Below are 14,472 nucleotides of genomic sequence, written 5' to 3'. Positions count from 1 at the left end.
AGCTGCTCTCAGTGCACAGCTCCTGTCCAGAACAGTTTAATGTGGTACACTCAATCAAACAGAAATTGTATGTCAGACACATACATGGAGTAAAATAAGAGCAGGAAATACATTTTGCAGGCAAATTTATTGATTTCTTTTATTGAAGCCCTGTGGTACTTTGCTGTAGTTTCTGATGAATAAATATCTGCTTCACAGAAGAAATACATTTATTTAGGCAAACTTTTGTCATCGTTTAAACATTTGATTTGCAGCAAGACTGAATAAATCCAAGCTTTCAAGGAACCTTTAGCTTTAGCAGGTGGTTATTAGGCTTTGTCTTTTTAATTGTACCAGAATTGGCCACATTTCACCAAGAGAACATTTGCTGGAATTGGTGGGAAAGAAACTACAACTTCTCCAATGAGATGGCTAAGCCAACCTTCACATGAGCTGAACCCTGGTGCCCAGTTTGTATTGCCTGGGGTTCAAAGGCTGATACTTGGTACTTTTTAAAGAGAAAAGCCAAAACAATACCCCAGCAAAGTGAGCTGACATCCCTGGGACCCAATTTCAGAACACAAAGTTATCAGCTGATCTAGAACAGCATGACTGTGCCTTTGTCTGCTACATCAAGTTTGAAAAATTTGTTAAGTCATTGGAACAGGATTTGTCTTCTTAACCTGGAAGCCCAACAGACAGAAAGTCCTCTTGTTGAGCTGAGCTTGATGCTGTTTTATATGCAGTTTAAAAAAAAAAAAAAAAAAAAAGAAAGAAAGAAAAAAGAAAAAATATGTGCTGTTTCCTTAATACTAAGGATACAAGAAAAACAGTTGTGGGGTCCCAGGTAGAGAATTGCTGGGTCTAATGATTTAAATCCCACATTATATTTGTGAGGAGTCCTCTTGGCTATTTGTTCTGGTGTCATGGGCCCATGACACCAGACACTTCAGTGTGACAAACACTGAAGGGGTCCCTGATTATTAGTGTACCTACAAAATATTCTTTATATTTTTAAGTTGATATTCCTGTACTTCACTTCTTCTTTCCATCTGTAAACTCAGACTGGTTCTTTAAGCTCATTACCAGCACCCTCATAGACAAGAAATGCAGAGAAATTCAGAGCACCCCAGTTTGTAAACTAGGGTGCCAGTAAGTCCATGGAGCTGGGCAGGATGAACTGAAAGGAAGGCACCCCCCAGACTCCTCAGGCTGCTCATCTGCCTCATGAGAGAAGCTGAGCAGTACAAGGACTCTCTGCTGCTCTTCTGAACCTGTGGAAGAACAATTTGTTTGCTCAAAAATTTGCTCATTTTTAAAGAAAAAGTTAAAGACTTACTGGTTTCTACAGCCTACCCTTTATAAATATACTTCCAGTTCATCCACTTCTGATGATTCATTCACTTCTCTGACAACAGACTGACATCCTGAGTAGTGCCTGCATATACAAGAAGCATTTTCATTCATTACAGAATAAAGTGGAACAGGGAAGAACTGATGATCCAGTAGGACCCAATGACATTTCCAGTGTGCCTTAGCACAGGACAGGTTGGTACCACACTCAGCCCCACCACAGCCCCATTACAGTATATTCTGATATTTATGTCTGGTGCCATGGATCTTATGCTATGTGTACTATCAAGTGATTTGGATCCATAGATTTGCTTCTCATGGATTTTTGCTCCATGACAGGTGAGAAGCAAATCAATGGATCCCAGAGTGTGGATTTATAAGTAGTTGCAGCTTGCACTTAATTGGGGGAAAGGAAGCCAAAGGAAATCATGTGCATTGGAATCAAATACCATTTTTAGGAGTGTGCATTTCAACAGTGATTAAAATAGCCAGGGACCAAGGCACACTCATGATTAATGGTCTCTGTGAGCTGAGGGCATGTCCCACAGCCTCAGGCTCTCCTGAGAGACACCCATGAGGAGAAGGAACTGCTTGGTTAGGCTTTATCTTCCTTCATTGTGTGGATCAGCTTTATCATGTGTCTTGAATTACTCTCTCCTGTTTCTGGAGCCTGTGCTGTGTGTGAGCAGCTCCAGCCCAGCCTGAAGCAGAGGCACATCCCTGCATCCCATTCCCATGGGGCCAGCATGGAAGGCACTTCCTGAGCTCTGTCTGGCACGCTGAGCTGGTGCTACACTTGGAACAAGACCAACCAAATGATTATTTTAAAGTCACTCATTTTTTTCTGACTCTGTTTTCGTTCACATTTTGTGACTTTGCTATTTCCTGAACCCCTGCATGTCCCTCTGGCCAGTTGTAGCTAAACCACTGAGCAGTGGCTTCCCCAGCAGGTATAGACAATTTCATGATGGATGAACCACATTGAGACACATGAAGGTGAGCTTGGAGGCCCTCACTGTACCCTGTCCCTATTACAGGACACAGCTGGGTACCTCAGGACTGCTCAGCCCTGCTCAGTGAGGCTCCAGTCTCAGTGGGATATGGCAGCAGGGCTGGCACTCTCCAGTTCTCTGATTATTTGATGCCAGATGAGAAGCTCCCTCTCAGATCTCCTGGAGCAGCTGTGAGTCTCTCTGAGGGTGCTGGGGAGGGCTGAAATGCACACAGGAGATGAGCTGGGGGTTGCTCCACACTCCAGCCTCGCTCCCTGTGTGGCAAAAAGCACAGGCTTAACCTCTGCGTGCCTCCCACCCCGGCTGAACCAGAGACAGGGAACTCTCCCTGTCTCAGTGGGTTTCTGCAGCACTTAATTGATTTGTGCTGCTAAACAGCCCTGCAGTAAATAAGTACAAGGTGTTAAAGAAGGATGTGTTAGTGGGAAAGATCCAGCTGAAACAAAACTTAGATAGAAACCATGTGTGTGCTGCGAGAGCACTCTCACCCCGTTCCCAGTGCCCGGCCCTGCACGGGGTGATTAATGCTTTACAGAAACCCTGGCTTGTTTTCAGGCCTCTGGCTTGTCCTGCAGCATCCCTACAGCCCAACTGTCCAGTGGGCATTGCTGCTTCAGAGCCCAGCCAAGCAGCCAAGTGGCACCAAGGAATGCAGCTGCCCTGTTCCAGCAGCATGCAGACACCACTGGTTTGCCCATTAAGGATGTCTTTTCCTGCACAGAGACAACAATACAAGGCAGTGCTGTAAGAAAACTTGAAAAAGACACAAGTGAGGAACTTCTGGGAATTCCTCAGGTTTTTTTACAGCTGCAGAGGAGGGTGAAAACTTTTGGCTACAAAAATATTATTGTTTATGCTGTTAAACAAATCATCATTTGTCAACAGGTAGCTGAATTATGTCCAAGTCCACTGGCAAAGGAAGAACTGATTTTGTTCCCAGTGCTATTGTATAGTTAACAGCTGGCAGCAAACTGGCAGTGAGGGCTGTGCTGGGCTGATAAATAACCCAACCAGCCTCACAACAGAAGTGTCTCATGGAGCAACTGCAGCTCTGGCTGGAATGTGTGGAGTAAAAGCTTGCTAACAATCTATGCACAGGCAGAGGACTGCCTGATGAAAAGGTACTAGAAAAATGTTATTTAAATGTGACACGGATTTCCTAGGGTTATCAAAAGAACAAACCAGGGTTTAGGTCTAAGAATACCAAACCACAGCAGCAAATCAGCAAATGTTAGCATTTCTCACTGACTGAAACCAAGTCTGGTAATAATGAGTGAAATGTCCCAACCAGTTCTAAGATACAAAAGGCAAGCCAGAAAACCAACAGAGAGAAATATTTCTGTATTTGTTTCACAGCCCCCAAATTCTGCTGGAGAATTTTCCACTCTTCCAGATGTTTTCTGACGGAGGGAGAGAGAGAGAGATGTTCTGATTTCAGATGCTGTGTTGCTTCTAAGCCAATGAGAGCACTCTGTACCACCTGGGAGAAGGCAAGGTGACAAGTGACAATGCCCCATCATGAGGCTCATACAGTGATGTATCACTGCCCTGTGTTCTGTACTTAACACTGCTCTGGTTTTGTCTTTGCTTTGCAGGCATTTTATTTTTATCATGGGTAAGACCAGGAATGTGTGTCTCTGAGAGAGAATGAGCATAGGGCTACATGCTTCATCTGAGTGCAAATAATTTTGGCAGGAAATCTGCAGGAGATTAAATTAGGGGTATAATGACTGAATATTAAACATTTCAAATTTTGAGTTCTTTTAAATAAGCAGCTATAGAAAAAGGAGAAGTCTGACAAAATTAGCAGCTCCAAAAGCACTAGAGGAATCCACTAAGGGTGACTTGGTTTTTTGGTGCAAATTTAAAAAGACTTTTTATTATTTTTATTAGTAGCTGTATATGTCAACATGCTATTTCCTCAATGCGTTTTGTGTCCAGATTAGCAAAAGTTTTAAGTATTGGCAGACTTGCTACAATGGAAGGGAAATGCCAATGGAATAACTTTAAACATGATCCAATCCCTGATGATTCATTGGATGTGTTAAAATTTCCTTTGAGACCATGTAAGTAATGCAGGGACTGGAGTGCAGAGTGCCTGTGACTCAGCTCTCTGAGGCAGCGGGAGGATGTCAGAATTACTCACTGGGACAGGAGGAATCTCATTTATCTATTTATAGGCAAGGCTGAGATGAGCTTGAACCATTAAAGAGATGAGTTTGCCAGTTCCCATAGGGAAGGAGGAGGGATGGACCTCACTTTAGCTGTTGAAACCAAAGCTTCCTTTTTTCCCCCATTTCCAAAGCTGGTGACTGGCCAGTTACGCTTTCTCCTGCTCGCACAGGCAGCACAGGGCTCCTCCCCCTTGTTAGAGGCCAGTGCCCACTTTGCCAAAATCCTGTCTGCTGCACGTTTCTAGGAACACAGGGCTCAGCATTACTGAGCCCGTCTCCCACTATCACAATCAATTACATCATATCATGCTTTTTGGCAGGCTATTCCAACACTTCATCTTAAATTTCCAGCCCTAATATAATTTGTTCTTGTGCCAGCATCATCATTTAGTTTAAACAATTCTCTTTTTTTCTCTGATCTTTACCTATCAGATATATTTACCAAAAACAATCCTATCTGCTCTAGTCTTTGTTTTGAGAAACTAAACAAATGAAGCTCTTCTAGTCTCCTCTTGTTCTAAACCCTCTGATCATCCTTAATGCCCTTCTCTGTACCTGCTAATCTTCCTTGAACATGAGTGAACCTGTATCTTCTAGGACTGTGTTTGCCTTTCCATATCAGATTGGTGGCTCACAGTTATCCCTCAGAGCAAGTAATTCTCTCTGTGTGTTTTTTTTTAACCACCCTGCTTTTGTCCTTTTCAAGTGAGTAATGTGATATTCTAGTGATTAATTTTTAACTGCCTGTCTTTATACTTTGTCTATTCTATCTCAAATTCTGTCATTAAATTATTGCTGATTGATGTTCTGATCCTTCCCTGTATTAGCAAAGCCCGTGTCCTCAGCAAATTTCTTATGACATTCCTACAGCTGCGCCAGAGTCATTAACAAAATAAGTAGGACTGGCTCAAGACTGACCCTTGAGGAGTTCCACTCTCTGTCCAGCATTTCTCCTTCCCACAGAGCCCCCTGTCCTTGGCTTTAGCAGTTCTTCATTTGCCATCCACACTAATCCCCATCCTCTCAACTTCAACTAGTAATCTCCCATGTGGTGTAATATCAGATTCTTGACTCATGTCTGGATAGAGTATATCACCTGTATTTCATTTGTCTTGGAAAAAAAAATCAGTAATCCAAGAGAAATATGAGGTTACACTGAGCTCCTTCATGTGCCAGTTCTTTCCAAATCCTGAGGTGGAAATCTGCCAGGGCACCTTGATCTGAGCACATGGAATTCTTTAGGCTTTTCCTTCCGTCTTACATGTGATAATTTTCATTCCCTTAAGTATGTTCCTACTAGAAATCCCATCTTTGCCCCATTGCCCAACATTATCATCTCTACTGAAAACGTAGGTAAGGTGGTTTTAGACCATATGTAGACTAGTCTAATCTCAATCCCATTCTCACTATATAATGACTATGTTTTTCCTTTTTTCCTCTTCTGTATTTATCTAACTGAAACCTACCATCTGCTTCATTTCCTTTTCAAAATCTGATTCACAACATTACTTTTCACATTTTTCATTCTACCCTTATATTTTCTGACCTCAGCAAATTAAAACAGGAAAACTGAGGCAAATGGTTCCTCCAGTCTTGCCCCAACACTCTTCTCTGATGCCACACTCCTGGGAAATATGACAGAGTAGCTCATAAAGCAGGTCCAGAACTGCTGGACTGAACATGCCCTTGGCACAGGGGCTCAGCCCTGTGCAGGGTGATGGGCTCCAAAGGCAGGTGGTCATTCCCTGCAGTGGTTCCCCTACAGACTTCTAATTTCAGTCCCTGGCTGCACCTGAACCAAACACTCCATTGCTGCTCAGACCTTCTGCCCATCTCTTGTCTGCTCTCACCAAACTCCTGCATGTGTTTGGGGCTGGTTTTGGAGTGTTTCCCTCCAGGGTTTGTCCTCTTGCATGTTCCAGCTAGTTTTGGAATCCAGTTCCCACCACATTCAACTCCTCAGGTCTTCAGTGCAGTTGATTCCACTCCTTTGTTCCCTTAATTTCTCAACGTTTGTCCTTTGATAGATAAATACTTTGGTGTGTAACTACAGACAGTGCTGAAGATTGAGCCCTAATGAGGTACCCTTAAAAACTCTTAACCAGAGTCTTCACAGGCTCTGGATGACTCAGAGCTCAGCGCTTTAGAGACAGTGAAAGAAATTCACTTGCCTTTCTTGTGTGTGTGAGACACTGTAACCCTTCTCAGGATGAACTAGCATTTTCATTTTATAGACAACTGAGACATAAAGATCACACTTCAGAACATACTGCACTCTATGAGGAATTAGTTAATTGCCTGAGGTGAAGTACAAAGCCTCCTAACCCCACTGAGATTGCTGCAACAGCCAGACCTTGCTCACCTGAAAATGAGGTGCCTGTGCCAAGCTATTCACTTTGAATTCTGTCTGGTTCTTGAAGAAAGCAAAGCTCACCCAGACCCTGGATTGACCTGTTCCAGACATGCAGTCAGGACAAGCAGCAGAGGCTTAGCTTAAACTGGCTGTACAGGGCCTATTCTAGAAAAGAGGAAACCAACACTCAAAACGCATCATAAAAATGTACTGGTCATCCAAACCCCTTTAAAAATCACTGTCATGTATCTGCATGGGTATCTCTACTCAAGTGGGATTTGAATCTCAGCAGGGGGTCATCCACCCACTCACTGACTTTCCCCACTGCCATGAGAATCAGGATCCTCCCTGTGACATGTCCTTGCTTTCCCTGTTTTCTGAGTTGCAGAATGGCAGCAGCACAGCCCTTGCTTCCCAAAACAGCATGAGAGACCTACCACAGCACTAAAGCCATGCTGCTGTCCCAAAAAGATGGAAGATGGATGGAAGCTCTTCCACTGGCAAACTGATCCAGGTTCCATCCCTGCAGAAGAGATGAAATGGCAGAGCAAAGCAAATTTCTCTCCTCTCCATTAATATACTCTAAATACTGTGGAGGGGGAGAAAAGCTGTGCCCCACTCCCAGAGCATGTCTGCCTCGAATTCACAGTGCTCTGCTGGGCACCTACTGACCTTGGCAGTGTCACAGGACTAGTGTTTGTCTAAAAAAGTAACCTCCTTGTGAACAGGCTCTTTGCTCGGGGAAACAAAAAGCAGTCTTGTCTTCCAAGTGTCCAAGCCTTCTTTTCATGTCTGTTTAGTCCTTCAGTAGCATTTATTTTTGGTCTTGAGAGAAAAACACCACTCCACATTAAAGGGATGGTGTCCAGTTAAACCCACAGGCTGCACCATCCTCTGCTCCCTCCTTGCAGGGAAAGGCAGTGGAGAAGACCAACAAAAAAGAGAAATGTCCATTGCCTGTTGGACACAAAACTGCTTTTGCTTTCTAGTGAAAAGGAGCAGAGCATCCTCAGCAGCACAGAGCAACTGGCCAAACAGGCCAGATCCTGGATGCCTGAGGCTTTTGCTTAACAGTAATAACAAGTCCAGAGGCTACATTTCCATTTGTCATCATTTCCAAAAGCCTTTCCAGCTGAGATAGCTCAGAGCAGGGAGACAGCAATGCTCCACATTGTTGTCTTGAGTTTGTGGTGGGTCTAACTCTGGCAATGCCAGAGTTCAGCACATCACCTATAAATGATACCAAATCAGAAACACACCCTTTCAATCTGCCCCCTCAGTGCCCACAGCCCTTCCAACCCCTCAGGACAAGGCTGCTCATGCTGTCTGAGGAGCTGAGGAGGGGCTGCAGGTCACCACTGCCTCCTGAGCCAGCTGCAGGCACATGTTCACCCTGTTCCAGGTAAGTGCTAAGCCAAAGTGCTCAGGCTTCCAGTGGATTATGCTCACCTGTTTAACTCCATACAGGAGAGATATTCCCAGACCCAGTGCCAGCTTTGTCACCTCCAGCAGAGTCTCATGACTGTGTGTGGCCTGAGGCAGCTGCAGAAGGGCTATCTAAGGGCTCACAAAGCTGAAGCCTGAGGCACAAAGTTCAAGGCAGAGGTTCTATATGGACAGTGTGTGTGGTCAGGACCTGCATTCCTTGGGGGAGAGGCAGAGGGGAGAGCAGGACTGCCTCAGGAGCTCTCCTGATGGGATCTGCAAGAGGAAATAAGCTCATTTTGGCCACAAACTATGTTTTGGGCCACCCATCATCATTCAGCATCTCAGGTCAGGGAGCTGTGCTCCCTGCCTGTGCCCCTAGGACAGTCACTAAAGCACTCTGCTCTCAAGCTCCACAGGACAGCGACCACAGCCCTGCTCCCTGAAATCAAGGGAACTTTGGCCCCAGTCCTGATTCCTCTCCCTCCTGCATCAATACCTTGTCTTTTACATCCACAGACTTCAGTGATTGGAGCTGTCAGGCCATGGATGTCCATGAGGGCATGGCTGGGCCCAAAGTAATCGAGGACAGAAGCTGCAATCCGTGTCTGCCTCACACTTAGCGAGTTAGGGGAATATTAACAATGCATCACTTGGAGTAAGTGCTCCTGGCTGACCTTGGCAAGGGGCACTTTGAGAAGGATAAAACTGCATTTTCATTCCTGAGAATCCTCCTCCAGTAATAAGATGTCCCCTGTGGGATGCTTGTAGCACATTGGTATTGTCTGCAGAGTAGCTTGGGGCTCGGGGCTGACATTGCTAAACCATACACACAAATTACCATTGAATGTCATCAGTCCAGACCCAAGATTTACAAACACACAGACAGTCACAGGTAGGCTGTCCTCCAATTAGTCTGGGAATCCAAAAAAAAAAAGAAAACAAACCCAACCCAAACTCCTCAGTAATTTTCTATTCTTTCCTTTGCATATAAAACGTCATTAAAATAATTAATAAAACAGATGCATTGTATCAGTAACTGACAAATTAAGAATTCAGTCATGGTTGTTCAGAAACCCACTGCCTCCTAGCAGTACTAATAATGATTATTTATAGCCTGCTCTGCAAGGAAAGCAATCCAGAAAAACAGAATGATTATAATGTAATGCACTCATCCCCAGGGAGAAGTCTGGTGCAAGTTGCAGCCGACATCTCACACCATTTTCTTGTCTTGAATTTTAAACTTTATTGTAAGTACTGTTTGTGTATTTTGCAGAGAATGTCTCAGTTCCTCTATAACAAGTACCCATTTTATTCCTGCTGAATTTCATTGAACTTATTCCTGTTATAAGAGGCAGATCCATATTACTGCTTTATAGAGCAATCTCTTAGCTGCCTATTCACAAGAATGTGCAGCCTGGCAAAAGAATGAGCTGAGGGAATGAGCTGGGTGGCAGATGAGCTATTACTCTCGATATCACCATAGCATCTGGAGCAGTTACACGCAGCACTAACACAGGCTATGAGAAATTCTCTGCTCTCAAAAAGAGCTAACAAAGAAAATACATAGAGGGTGGGAGGTATGGAAGAGACACAGAAAAGAGAAGGAGCTGAACAATGTCACATTGCCAGCAACTGAGAAAAGCAGGAGCAAATTCCCCGTCTCAGCCCCCTCCAGCTTCATGCTGCCTTTGCTCATTTTTGGTTCTGCATTTGGATATGATGCATCTTTAACTGGAAGTTCAATTCAGAAAAAGAAAAGTAATTTTTTTTCTTATTTGCTAAGAAAACTGCCTTTCTTCTGGTTGTGCAAACAAATTTTTTCCCATGATTAATACCTGTCTCCTGTGCTGAAGACATCAGTCTCTGCATGGATCAAATCTTAATGAAGCAAAGCTCTCTTCTCAGAAAAGAACATTTCCCTTTTTTTTTCCAGCAAGCATTCCTCCTCACAATTTCCCTTGTTTAGCCCTATGATAATTTTATGATGCACTCCCAACATAACTCACAGTACTTCTCATTATTGTGTGCCACAAGTGTTTACAGAGCCATTTTTGTGGCAGATACCAGCCTTTAGACATTCCACATTTCCTGTTTCACTGGAGCCAGTCACTCACTGTTCACTACTGAGATGCAAGTCCCTAATTAATTTATACACAACAAAGCACTTCAGTCATTGCAATGAAAGTGAAATGGAGAGCAGACCATTAGCAAAAATTGGCTATCAAGCACGGAGAAATTATTTCCTTTTCATGTTTCCATCAATATTAAGATTGATTAATCATCTTGCAAAAAACCCCTCCCCCAATACCAAACTGCCTTTACACTTTTCCACCAATGCTGGATGGGATACCTGTGCCAGTTTTGTTTTCATTCACATCAAGGAAACCTCTCTGATATGCTGAGAAGGACTGGGGACTTCACAGGGGACTTCACAACTGGTTCAACCCTACTCATATTCTCTTTATAGAATCAGAACATAATAGCCTTGTTTTATCCAAAAAAACCAAAAAATCAAGATTAAATTCAATATATTCTGAAGGAGTGAAAATTCCTAGCAACAGCTGAAAAAGAAGTGGAATCTATAAATGCCTCTTTCATCTTTATCAAATTACTATTCAGTGCAGTTACATTTATTAATAACAACATCCCTTAAACCACATTGTGAAAATCCATTAGCAAGAAATGCTTTAAAATGTTCAACAGGCTGTAACAGATGATTACAACCAAAAGCTAAAACAATTAAATACTATGAGCAGAGTGGGCATTTTCATGGGCCATGGAGCTTGGCAGTGGGACATTCTGGTATGATCAGAAATGGACAGTTTGCATAGCATAACTTTTTAATTTTATCACCTCCATTAGGAAGGGGATAGGCAAGCTAAGAGTGTTTTCTGACTTTTCCTTCATCTCACTTCCATATGTACTCAACACTAAAATTGCTGGTGGGCATTTCAAAGTCTTCACCTGTGGCATTTGCTACACACTGAGGTACCAGACTGCTCTGAATCAGGCTTGGAGGGAACCTGTGAGAGCAAATCACTGCTCCCAGAGGAAACATCCTCTGACTGTCCCAAGCCCTGGCAAGAAGTGCCCTCTAAGAAGTTTAATTGTCCCCATGAGGGTCTGACCAAGGGGGGCAATCACTGCATTGTTTTCTCCTTCAGCACACCCTACACTGGCCCTGGAAATTCTACTCCCCTCCTGTATTTCTTGTGCTTTTACACAATTGAAATGTCAATCACTGCTGAGCAATCACTGTGAAAGAACTGGATACTGACTCTAAATTCAGGTGGAGGATTCTGTCCTTATTTTCCTGCAAAAAAATTCCATTCCTGGATTTGGTGCACACCCCAAAACACAGAAGGTTCACTCGGGTCCTGGGGGATGATTCCAGAGGGACAGACTGAGAGTCCTTCTCTTGTGGCTTCCAGCTTGGAGCAGAGAACAATAATGGCACAGAGAGCTCCGCTCGTTCCCAGCCGTGACTGTGGCCATCGCCGCCTCCCGCTGCACCAGCGGCAGGAGCTTTGTGATGACATTTCCTTTGTTGCTGCAGAAGGCAAAGCCTGAGTCAGGGATTACAGGGAAAGGTGAGGGGGAAGGGGCAGGAGATGACACCACAGCTGTGGAGGGACTGAAACAGCAGCTCTGGGGTCTCCATGCACGTTCTGGGCTTCACAGGGGGTTGCTGTGGGCTGCATTAGGTTTTGGCTGACCTGCTGATAGATCAGGTTCCCCTTCCAAATTTGATCATTCCCTAAATCCATAAAGAGATGCCTGAGGCATCTCAGATTGTTTCTGAGGCAGATACACACAGTGCAGCCCAGTTCCCCCCAGAGTGAAAAGCTCTTTGCACATCTAAGCTGTAGGTTTAATTCACCCCAGTCAACAGACAGACCTGAGTCACACACCAGCCACCCTCGTGTTCATCTGTTCCCCTGGGGTCTTCCACTTAGGAGCACAAAGCAGTGGCAGAACAAATTTGTGGCAGAATGTATCTTCTGTAATCGTTCACTAGCCAACTTGTTAGATCATTTTCTGTCCCAACTGAAATTGCAGCTCCGTGATTGCTTGTGATTGAGCAGAACTAAAAAACACATAATTACACAGGCCAAGGCACAGACATGGACAGCTACAGATGCTGGTGCTTAGCTGGGAAAGTGCAGCACATGGTGGGGAAAAGTTGGAAATGATGTGTACATTCCACCTCATCCCCACTGCAGAGCTTTTGGCCTTCAACTTGTGCAGAGCAAAAGGCTGTTATTTCTCAGGTGTAATGACAGATTGTGTGGCACAAAACGTCAGAAACTGTGTCAGTGCTTGAGCTGGTGGGTTCAGCTCGCCCAGCCAGATGAAAGCAGTCTGGACTAACTCTGGTGAGACAATACTTGGCATCTCCCAAGCACATCATTCTTGGCTGTAACATCCCCCTCCTGGTTCATGTTCTGTTTTCTCTGTTGTTGACCTCCAGTGATGGAAGAAAGGGGTTGGACAGGGAGATGAAAAGGAGAAGGCAGTAGATGGCTCTGGGAACAGAAGAGAGGCCTGAAGGAATGGCAAAGAGAAGGAACAGCTGTGGGGCTGGGAGGGAAATGGAGACAGGGAATGAAACAGATATGCTTCCCCTTTGGGATGGTGGGCTGAGCCAGCACGAACAAACCAGGGCTAATTTGAAAGAGAGGAAACCAGAGAAGAGAAAAAAGATGGAACAAGGGAGATCACAGAGAACAACAGGAAACAGCACTAAGAGGACAGAGATGAAGGCTGGGACATGCTGGGGAAAAGCAAACAGTGAAAAAAACTTCAGAAATATTATGCAAAAGACAGAGAGAAACAGAAAAAAGTCCTATGAAAATGCCAGCAACCCAGCTGCTGAAACTCCTGTACACTTACGTCAACGTCACTCCACACACAGATCAGCACCCAGTGGAGGAGGTTGATTTTTACTTTCATGGAAAGGCTTTCAGTGATGCAGAACATGAACTTCAGCTCCCACTGAAGTCAGAGTGGTTCAGAGGTGCTTACAGCCACAAGAACACAAGACCCAGCAGGATAAAACCCAGGAGATGGGAAGCTACATGACAGCCTTGAGAACAACTGGCCTTTACCTTGTCCAACTCCCACCTCAAGACCCAGGGTGATAAGGACCAGCACATGCAGGGAGGGAGCCCAGGGCAGGAACACTGCCCAGCCCTGCCCTGCACCACAGCAGCCATTTGCCCCCTTGTCCCAGATGAGCAGTGAGGTCCTTCATTTACATGTCTAAGCTTGAGGAGGGGTAAGAGGCATCCTCTTAGCTGCTTGAAGTGAAATGTTTGGCTTATTGGCACGGCTTGTTTAATTTGGCTGTTAGTGCTTGGTCAGTGTTATTAGAGAAAGCAATAAAAACACATTAAATACAAAGAGCTACATTAAAACAACATGGAGTTTGCAATGCAAACCAAAAAAAGCAGGAGGGCTGAGTATGGAGACAGCCATTCCCTCCTTCAATCATCCTCTTCTTCTCCCTAAATATGGAGAGTGTTCTGGTGGAGGGGTGGAGGGCCCAGGGGTCACCATTCATCTGGGAAATGTCAGATCTGTATCCAAGTCTGGCTCCTTCCCACAGTGCCACGGTGGCTGCTGAGGTCACAAGTGGGGGCAGATATTTCACTCTGATGCAAGATGAGAATTCAAAAGCACTGAGGTCCCAAAACTGTAGCTTCTGCCAGAGTTTTGCTTCAATGCAATCTCCCCAGAGGCAACTGGTGTCCATCCTCAGCCATATCTCCCTCCAATCTACATAAACCATCATTAAAGTGCACCTAAAGTGTTCTTCCTCTCCACACATCACTGCTGAGCTGCTTCCATACTCAGTTCTTACACTTGCCATGTTTTTCCATTGTTTTCTTGTGACCATATAATAAGGGGCAGGTCCCCCACCACAGAGAGGGACTGAGAGACATCAGAGTGACACACATCACCTACCCTGGCTGGTGCTCACTGCTTGGGCCCAGCTTTTGCAGCTCCATCAGATTTCTTGGGTTCTGCTCCAGCCTTGAGATTTTTAATTGCATTAACTGATCTGGGCCACAGCTGTGTCCCCACATTTCTGCTGCACCATGAAAACCACAACTGCATGTTACATCTGGGACAATGGTGAGGTGATTGTTGTTAAGCCTGGGATTCCTAA

At 44.6% G+C, this 14,472-nt stretch overlaps 1 long non-coding RNA gene across 1 annotated transcript in view; it reads right to left on the bottom strand.

The window, feature by feature from the left end:
* The window catches only part of LOC108962670 (uncharacterized), a 79,580-nt gene that overhangs the window by 5,794 nt on the left and 59,314 nt on the right, over positions 1-14,472 (bottom strand). The gene's annotated exons all lie outside the window — the stretch shown is intronic.

The sequence above is a fragment of the Serinus canaria genome, chromosome 18 (genome assembly GCF_022539315.1).
Source record: "Serinus canaria isolate serCan28SL12 chromosome 18, serCan2020, whole genome shotgun sequence".
Lineage (NCBI taxonomy): Eukaryota > Metazoa > Chordata > Aves > Passeriformes > Fringillidae > Serinus > Serinus canaria.
Note: the sequence above shows the minus strand (reverse complement) of the source record. Positions and strands in the feature narration are given on the sequence as shown.